We start from the raw sequence: 10799 nt of genomic DNA, 5'->3' as shown, positions 1-10799 counted from the left end.
GCATTATTGAAGTGACGTTTGAATGGATAGAAAACTGTTTAGTCAATCAACCTTTTACACCATCGGAAGGTTTTTTCTCTAGGGCTGGGTGAGACCGTGACAGTGAATTTAAACAAAACTGGTAACTTGGATAGGTAATAGGGAGTGACCGAAAGGGGTCAGGTATTAGCGTTTGGCTCCGTTGTAACATAAAACCCTAATTGTGTGTCAACAAGTTAACAATAGACAGATTAAAGTAGATATAATTATATTATCAGAGGTTAAGTTCCACTACAGAAGATCAAATGGGCGACAGAACAAACAAAGGAAATAAAAGGATCATACAGGCATCGACGGAAAACATGACATTAAGATATCAAGCATGTGCAGCAGATCAAATAACTCCGGCCCTGTCTTCATTCTGCCCGACTGGATGACGACCCCGACGGAGCAAAAACTTTTGCCTTTCCTCCACAACTTCAAACCTGCGTACCAGGTCACGCCACGGAAGAGACTCAACTTGTTCCCGTTCACGGTGCTTGGCGATTTCTGCATTTAATTCCTTTTCTGTGACATCCAACTGGTGAAGGAGCACGTCATTTTTTCCCTGCTCTATTTTCAATTCCCTTTTCAGTCGTCGCCTTTCCTGCACCTCTTCCTCCAGTTCATCCTTTTTTGCCTCGAAAACGAACTTTGTGGCCATCATCTCCACCTTCGCCTGCCTCAGTTCTGCGCCGGTCGTTACAAGTGTAGCCTTCAACATCTCCTCCCTCTTGACCAGTGCAGCCTCAACGAGGTCATAATCTGCGGACTTTTCATCTATGCGGATGATGTCGATAAGTGCATCGATCGAGAGTTCCGCGAGGTCGTCGGGACTAATGGCGTGTTCGGTGATGGGTTCTTTCGACATTTTCTCGGGATAAGAGGACGACATATGGCGATTAGGGAGAAGGGTAGACAGAAATATATATATATATATAGAAAGTTGCTTGGAATCATTTTTTTCGTAACTAATGTGTCAATAATGGGGGTTTATTTTCACAAAAATAAAACATTAATTTAAACTATTTCGATGGAAAAAAATGTAAGGATAACATTTATTCAGTGAATAATTAAAGTAAGCAACTAAAGTTGTCATGAATATAACACAAAAAATCGAACAATCAACATTAAATTTTTGCGTTGTAAAACCAAATAAGGGTTTGGTATTGAGTTAAGCATGTCTTTGTTTCAGATTCCTAGAAAAATAAAAAAAGGATTATGAGTATTTCCTTTGTGGTCCCCTATTAATTAATTATCTTCTCTTTTCCAGAACCATCGGTAAAGAAACGTACGAGGCACTGAACCATTTTAACAAAAAAACAACAAAAAAGGATATCATAACAGCACAAAATATATCGTCGGTGTCGTGTGTCGTCTTTATACTTTCCAAAACCCCTAGACTAAGTTGCTTACGAATGGATGGAGGTTCCATGAAGAATAGAAAGAAAAGGAAGGCAGTCAAGAAGGTCGGAGAGAAAGGGACCGTATCCGTTGAGTACGAATGTCCGCTGAATGTTCTTCCTCGCGACGTATGGGTCAGGATTCCCATGAAGGTTGTGTCATATTCGATTAAGGATTTGTTCAAAATGGAGGCGACTTGCAAGGTGTTTCTGGGTGCAGCAAGGTTCGACGCTGTTTACAAGGAGGCGTCGATGTTGGAGTTGCCGATTGCGTCCTTTTTAGACTACTATGGCCTACCTAAACACAGGTTCATAGAATAATGTGCTGAGGCAGGAAATCCGGGTGCCCTACTCCGGGTGGAGATGACTGAATTCGGCTGGTTTGGTGACTGTGTCGGTGCAACTAGGGGCGAACTGGAAGCCTGTTACATGTGTGCGATGCTGCTACTGTCTCATGCCAAGGAAGACGAAGAGCACATGCGAAAGGGACTTAAATTTTTTGAGATTATACGTGCTTCTGGGGCGCTCGAAAGGTGCAGAGGGGTCGTCAGTCACTTATTCGCGGGTCCGGTGTTGGAGGTTAAGCCGTTGGATCCTGGACTGCCCGATGTCTGTCGGTCCACTAGTTGCCGCACCAGAGGCACCATGGGTGATGTGGAAGATTTGTCCTGCGTCTCGTGTGTGCAGTGCTTGGCCGATTACGAGGTTCAGGTGTTCCGGGAGTTGTTTGCATTCGAATAAAAATATCTATTCTGGGGTTTGTGTTTCCCAAGTTTGTTATTTAGGGTTCTTGTATCTGGTATTACTGTATGAAGCATTATATCTACTTTTGTTCAGAATTTACGCATGGTTATCCCCATATAAAATAGAGTATGTTTGGAATTACAAATTGGAACATCGAATTATTTATTTACAAGCTACTTTTAATAATAACTTATTGTTCAATCTAATTTTCCAAAGAGAGAATGATTCAGCTATTTACACAAACTGGCCCAGATTTGAATTCTCTGAATTTTCTCTTTGGAAAATAAAGTTGTTAGGCAAATTAGGTGACAGACACGCGTCCACCCTGTGGTATCACTCAGGAGCAGTTAATAATTACCAGGCCTTGGGTTCTCGATGTGGCTGTATGGGGTCCCCTAGGTAGAATTGAAGGGCAGCTCGAGAGGAACTGGCATACTGGTTACCACACCTTGGAGACGCTGCATGCTCGAGTATATCCCTATACAAACCCAGTTGAATAGCCTTCTCTCTCTCTCTGGTCCCATCAATGCCCGTTGGGACTTGGGAAGATGACATGGCGTCGTGAAACGGAAAGTTTTTGACCAACAGAGGGAGCATCCATTACGATATGAAATTTGGATCCGGGGGGTGAAATATTTTTATTTTATATATATCTAATTTATTCAAATACCCATCCCATAATAATATAGTTATAAATAATTATTTACCTATGTAGTCAAATACAATGGCATAGTCCATGATTTAATTAAAGAAAGGGTACTATTAAAAGTCTTAGCAGAATAATAAAAGTGCAACATTTGTGTTACCAACATAGAAAGCAAACAGCGTGGCCGTATACTGGCCGTCAACCAGCAAAAAATAACAAAAAATATCATAACAAGCTAAGACATGGACAGGTATGATCACCCTTAACCTCAGTTCTCTTACTGGCTGGACTAGTCGCGGTTGGCGTCACTATTAGCCGCCTGCTCATTGTCATTGTCACACCTTTCGATAAGGATCGTAAGCTTCTCCTCCAAAGTAGCCACCCTGCCTAGCACCTCCTACCATTTGGCGAGCTGATGATTTTCCTGTTGACAGAGGTTGTTCATCTTTGCCGTCAGCTCAGCTGCCTTGGCTTCCATTCGCCGAGTCGTGGCATCCTTCTTCTCCCTTGATAGGGTAAGCAACATATGCTTCCCCCGAATTTCTCTCTCCGCTTCCGCCAGCTCCAACTCCGTGGCCCTCACCTTCATGTCAGTCGTCAAATGCGCAGTCCTGGCGGTGTTCAGCCATTCAAGGTACTCCTGGATTTTGCCCTTCAGAGTATCTTCCCGCCTTGCCAGTACCTCCTCAACCAGATCACAGTCTGCACACTTTCCCTCGGGACGGATGATGTCGATCAGGGCCGCGATCGGCAGGTCTATTAGGCCATCCTGGCGCCTCTGGTTGATCGGTTCAGTGACGGAGTCTTCGGACATTATCAGTTTACTCGGCGTGAGTTCTGGACTGGTGTTTACGTTAGGGCAAGCGTGTGGCTAGTATCGCGATAAGGAAAACTGACGAGTTACGATGGATTTATAACGATGAGCGTGTGAGCAACCGAAGCATGTGGGAGACGTTTTGGCATCTAACCGAGATAAATGCATCAACGGTTATCTGTATTGGCTATGATTTCATAAATTAACAAAAACCATTGTTGAGATATAGACTTTTACTTACGTAATGTAATTGATTATTGTATTCTATAAACATTAAATTTGACCCCATTCAGTCGGTTAATTATGGAATAAGTTGTTGTACTAACCAATGAAGTCATCTAACATGTTGGACAAAACATGAAACTGATCGTCGAATTTGAATAGGGGACGAATAGAAAACTGAGGGCCATCGCATGGCTCATAGTCAGAATTGTAAGTTTTCATCCGTAATTTTTTTTATTTTTTTAAGTGACGGGAATAAAAACATTGACATCCGAGTAGGAGGTGCTTAAAAAGGAACAAAAAAAGGAAAACATCCCTATCGTCTTCCAGAAAACAACATAAAAAAACCCAACACTGAATGATGTAACGCATGAGGTCGTGGACGGATTTTCCGCCTAAGTCTAAGCGGTAAGCTGAGAGCATTAACGCGCATGGCAACAGAGTAGTACAGAAGCAACGAAACAACATAAGTAATAAGTAGGAGCATCCAGGCGAGGACGGAAATGGAATAACAAACGATGTCATGGGCTCGACGCACCAGCAAGACTAGCCCCGGCACCGTCGTCGCCTGATTGCGTCAGGTCAACACCCGCTTCATGGAGAAGTTCCTCATGCCTCTCCTCCAGCTCCCTGACACTCACTCCCAGAGCAGCCCACTTTACAAACTCAGATTGTTGTCGCTCACGAAGGTCTTTGACCCTTGCCTTCATGTATTCTGCCTGCTGTTCCAGCATCCTGATTAGGTGATCGCTAGTGTCTCTCGTGAACCACAACAGCGTTTCCACCTCCTGGCATGCGTGCTCGCACTCCCTCACCTCGGAATCCTTCGCCTTTAGCCTGGCTTCGACCGCTGACTGTGTCAGCTTGGTCGTCTTCACTCGCTGGCCGAAATCGAGGATTTGTTCTCTAAGGCGTCTCTCCCTCTCGGCCAATGCGGCCTCGCGCATCTCCCACTCCGTTGTTTTCACGTCCGTGCGGAGGTGGTTGAGAATCTTGTCAATAGACCGTCCGGTGAGACCACCGCCAACAAAGGGCTTGCTGGGATCCGATCCAAATCCCGCGACATTCCTAGTTATGTGGGTGTCTCAGTGTTGTAGTTACTATATCCCGGAGCTATTTCGCATATGCAGTGCTGGTTACCGAAGGTGGATATTTATTATTAAACTTATGCGCCTCTATTAATAAGGGAGACTTCCTCAGCACGTCTTCAGGCATCAGAACAACTCCAATGGCAGTAAAATAAGTGGGTAGAGTCCCTTCACTAGAACCGAGGCCAAGAGTCCTTCTAAAGATGGACTTTCAATAGGCAATAATCCTTTGCCATGTGGCAAGTTATCAAAAAAAATTTTAAAAATATATATGTATGTTTACATTAAATAATTTTGTAATTCTAGGTATGATAATATGTTAAATNTTAATTCACTATTAATTACAGTAATTAATTATATTAAGAGAAAATTACGAACGCTATGAATAATACATTAAAAAGAAAAAACGAATATTTGTCAAGAGATGGTATAGAAGCCGCTGAACAGATCATGTGGTGAAGTCTCGCGCTACTGAATACTTTCTCCCCAGTGTTCTTTCTTGACCTCACCTTTGGAATACATGGTTAAAGGTGAACCGGAGGTGATGATTCTGCATGGACGAAGCCTCCAAGCATCGAACCCCCTGTGGGTGACGGTCGGGACCGGCCGTATCTCCGCTTAAACTACTCCCACGTGACATCTGGATTAGGATTGCGACGGAGGTCACAAAAACCTCTATACAAGACCTTCTCAACTTGGAGTCGACTTGCAAGGTGTTTTTTAACACCGGGCGGTCGGCCGTGTTATACAGGCATGCCATGGTGTGGAACATGCCATGGGTTTCCTTTCTAAGGTATCCAGACTGGGCGGAGAGACCGTTCGTAGATCGGTGCATCGACGCAGGAAATTCGGACACAATTCTCAAGGACAGATTGCACGAGTATTTCTTCATGGCCAGACGTCACGACGGAATGGATCTACTTATCACAGCTGCATCGCAGGGCAGCGATGATGTGAGACGCGCCGTCGATATGTTTGAAGTTATCCTTACATCTAGGAATGTCCACAAGTGCAGGGAGATCTACACGGACATCCTCGCAGAGCGTTGGGTTGGCGTCACACCTCTGGACCCTGGGCAACCCTTGACCTATCGATCCCCCACGTGCCCTACACGTGGCAACATGGGTGGTTCTCACGACGTCTCGGGCGTATCGTGTGTTCGGTGCCTGGCCGACCACGAGGTCTGTGAGTTCCTGGCTATGTTTCGGCGACGTTGAACAGCAGTAGGGACTCTTTTGGGTGCGTCTCGGGTATTGCATGCATGGATGACCTTTTCGTGGCCACAGATATGTGGCCAGGAAGTTCCAAATGCACTGAATGCTCGAGTTAGACGAATTTCTTGTTATTTTTTTCTTTTTTTTTTTGGTTTTTTATTTTTTTGTGTTTTTTTTCCTTATTGTAGTTTGACTCTTTTCTGCTAGCATGAATGCAGCAAAAAAAACAAAAAAAGTGTGATTTAATTAAAAGGAGCAACGTATTTTATTTCCCGGTGTCGTAATTTAAATGTACTCTGCGTCATACTGTTCATTTTAATGTGCTTGCCAATGCGGAATCTGCTCCAAATTGTTGTAAAATACAACACTAACCAGGGCGTTCTCGATGATTCATTTCTTCCATAAACACACGTCAAAATAGTACATCGGGGCATATGCACTCTAAACTGAGAGCATCAACACAGCAAGTAAAAGACCAAACACCAAAAACATAGAAACAGATGCAAAATAGTGAAATTTCTTAAGGTGCAAAATAGCGAAGTTCCTTAAGGTGATAAAGGATAATGGATAAGGACAGAGAGTTCGCGGGCATGCACGCCAAGCCAAATACCTCCCGCCGCCTCTTCGGCGTTGATGAACTTTCCGCCTTGGTTGTCTCCCTCTGCGGAATGCGCGGGATCATAGGCTCCTTCGCCGCTCCCGGGATTTATTCCTCTCTGCCATACTCGCGACCCTCACCCGCTTTGAATCCAACTTTTCGGAATCAAGTTGCTCCCGGTGACGAAGGTCCTCAACCTTCGCCACGAGGTCGCCTCCCTGCTTATCCAGCTGCTGTATGCCATTGGCGAAGTTGTTAACCTGATCACACAGCAACGCGTGCATCGCACGCATGGCCTGCTCGGCCTCCTCGACCTGTATCTCCTTCGCCTTCAGCTTGACCAAGACGGTCAGATACGCCGCCTTCGACTCACTCAGCAATTCACGGAGGGTCTCAACTTTGTCCATGAGAATCTCCTCCCTCTTGACCATCGCAGCCTCAAACACTGTCCAATCCTTATTTTTCTCATCCCCACGCAAGAGGCTAAACATCTTGCTGATCGACAGTTTCGCGAGGTCGTCCGCATCGAGTACTTTGGTTGGTTCCGCTCCGGAATCCTGAGACATTGATATTTTTTGTTAGGTTTTTTCTTTTTTTTTCTTTTAAAAACCAGGAGTGTCGTGGCCGAGAATCATCTCCTTAACAAATGCGAGGGGCGTATATAATACACCAGTCGAACTATGTTCGACAACACGCCTCGGCCCAAAACGGCCAAATTAAATCTGTCGGATAAAATAACAGTAAATACATTGTGTGTGTTATTATTTAATATTGGAATAACACGGTCATACTTTCCCTAAAAAAAAAAAGAAAACACGTCATAAATGACGGGAAGAAATAAAAAATAAAAAAAAACATTATACCGTGAGAAATAAAATGAAGTTAGATGCAAAATTCTCCTGCCATTCATTCCGCTACAAGTTACAAGACCCATACAAGTTGACAACACAACGTTGCCTCGAGTAGCCAAGGAAATTTAGCACTTCCGACTCAACAAGTTAGAAAAAATTTCCATCACTCATATGCTGATGTTATCTGCTCCCGATGAGACATGACAAACAAAGTCATTTTTTATTCTGGACGGGGATAATTAATTACTGGGTGAGAACACGGTTTTTCATTTCTTTTTTTTTCTGCCGCGACTGCACGTATATATCTCACTGGTGTAGACCACAGTGTTTACTATAGTGAGGCACACGCCTTGGGAAACCAAATAACTTTAGTGGACTAATTCGACGAGGCAATCCGCAGAGTAAAATTGACGCATTTTTCGAGTTCCAGAGCAAGTGCAACAGTTGTGTCAATCGCCCCTAATAGTAATGATTACAATTGACATTCAACTCCTTCGAGAGCACTCCATATAAGAACTTTAATGGTTGAGTGACTCCAATGGGTGAGATCCCAACCCACTTTTTTTGGCAAGATGATGTTCCATCCGTAGGAGAGGAGAGACGATGAGCCCCTTTATGCATCCTCAGATGAGGAGAATCCGTCCTGAGAAGGACTCTCGATAGCCAATGATAAGTTGCCATCTGGCAAGTTACCTTTAAAATAAATAATTAAACACATACTTATATTTAATAATCAAATTATAACTAATTAATACTATATACATGCTTATAAACACCTCAATCCCTCCTTCAATTTCACACAACACAACCCTCTCTTCTATACCTTGGCCGAATACACCTCCCCCCACTCTCCTCCATATTTTCTCTTCTTCTTCTTCTTTTCTTTATTCTCTTGCTCGAGGGCGAGCAATATTCTAAATTTGGTGTGGTAAAAGCATAAGCTTTTTGTTTTTCCATTACCATTGATGGCACCTAAGACTGGAGAAACCTCTAGAAAAGAGAAAGGGAAGACAAAAGCTTCCACCTCCGAGTCATGGGAGATGGAAAGATTCATCTCCAAAGCCCATCAAGACCACTTCTATGATGTTGTGGCCAAGAAGAAGGTGATCCCCGAGGTCCCTTTTAAGCTCAAGAAAAATGAGTATCTAGAGATCCGACATGAGATCCAAAGAAGAGGTTGGGAAGTCCTAACCAACCCCATTCAACAAGTCAGAATCCTAATGGTTCAAGAGTTCTATGCCAATGCATGGATCACTAGGAACCATGATCAAAGTAAAAACCCGAACCCAAAGAATTATCTTACCATGGTTCGGGGAAATTACTTAGATTTTAGTCTGGAAAATGTAAGGCTGGCGTTCAACTTGCCAATGATGGAAGAGAACGCACGCCCCTACACAAGAAGAGTCAACTTTGATCAAAGGTTGGACCAAGTCCTCATGGACATATGTGTGGAAGGAGCTCAATGGAAGATTGACTCAAAAGGCAAACCGGTTCAACTGAGAAGATTGGACCTTAAGTCTGTAGCTAGAGGATGGTTGGAGTTCATTCAACGCTCAATCATTTCCACTAGCAACCGGTTTGAAGTTACTATAGATCGGGCCATCATGATCCATAGTATCATGATTGGAGAGGAAGTGGAGGTTCATGAGATTATACCTCAAGAACTCTACAAGGTAGCTGACAAGTCCTCCACTATGGAAAGGTTGGCCTTTCCTCACCTCATTTGCCTTCTATGCAATTCGGATGGGATTGACATAGAGGGAGATATCCTCATTGATGAGGACAAGCCCATCACTAAGAAAAGGATGGAGCAAACAAGAGAGCCTATTCATGAATCTCAAGAGACGCATGATAAACCACTATTTTATGGTTTATCTTGTGCTCAATTGAGTGGATTTTATCAACTCTTTACCCACTTATTCATAATATTTGCATGGTTTTATATTTCCTTCCTGATTTTTTGCTATGATTGAAAACATGCTTCTTTGATCTTATATTTGCTTATTATTAATCATCTCTTATTACCATTAGATGCCTTGATATGTGTGTTAAGTGTTTTCAAATATTATAAGGCAGGAATGGCTTGGAGGATGGGAAGAAAGCATGCAAAAGTGGAAGGAATGCAAGAAGTTGGAGAAATTGCTAAGCTATCCAGCCTGACCTCTCTGCACTCAAACGGCTATAACTTTTGCTACAGAGGTCCAAACGACGCGGTTCTAGTTGCGTTGGAAAGCTAACATCTGGGGTTTCGATTTGATATATAATATGCTATAGTTACCCTGACGCTAGGCGACGCGACTGCGTGATCCATGCGGCCGCGTCGCAGTGACGGAAATCCAGCGTGGCAAAATTCGAAACCAGCAAATTCTGGACTATTTTTGACCCAGTTTGCGGCCCAGAAAACACAGATTAGAGGCTATAAAGTGGGGGAATGCATCCATTCATAGGAGGCTCTCATATTTTAGGAGTTTTAGGAGTAGATATAGTTTTTAGAGAGAGAGGTTCTCTCCTCTCTCTTAGGATTAGGATTTAGGATTTCTCTTAGTTTTAGGAGTGACTCTCAATCCCAGGTTCAACGTTCTTTTACTTTATATTTATCTCTTACGTTCAGATACTTTAATGCTTATATTAGCACAATTGATAAGGATAACTAGGATAGGACCTCCAGTTCTCCATACCTTGCCAAGAGATTTTATTATTGTTAATTTATTTTACTTGTCATTTAAATATACCTGTGCACATTACCCAACTCCAAATTTCTCAAACTTCCAAATTTACAATCTCCATAACTAATAATAAGAACATACCTCCCTGCAATTCCTTGAGAAGACGACCCGAGGTTAAATACTCGGTTATCAATTTTAAAGGGGTTTGTTACTTGTGACAACCAAAACGTTTGTACGAAGGGATTTCTGTCGGTTTAGAGACTATATCTACAACGCGACTGTTTTTATGACATTCTTTACTGGCAAAAATCCCAACGTCAAAATGGCGCCGTTGCCGGAGAATTGCAAACGTGTGCCTTATTATTGGTTATTGTAAATATTTTATTTTTGCTTGTTTTTATTTTTGTTTTTACTTTTGCTTTTTTCTTAAATTAAGAGGTTATTGGTTTTTATTTAGTTATTAAAAAAAAAATTTTCAAAAATTTGTTCTTAGTGTTCATCTTGATCTTCAAGTTGTTCTTCGCGTTCATCTTGA

This window comes from Arachis ipaensis, chromosome B07 (assembly GCF_000816755.2).
Source record: "Arachis ipaensis cultivar K30076 chromosome B07, Araip1.1, whole genome shotgun sequence".
Classification (NCBI taxonomy): domain Eukaryota; kingdom Viridiplantae; phylum Streptophyta; class Magnoliopsida; order Fabales; family Fabaceae; genus Arachis; species Arachis ipaensis.
This window is presented reverse-complemented; position numbering follows the sequence as displayed.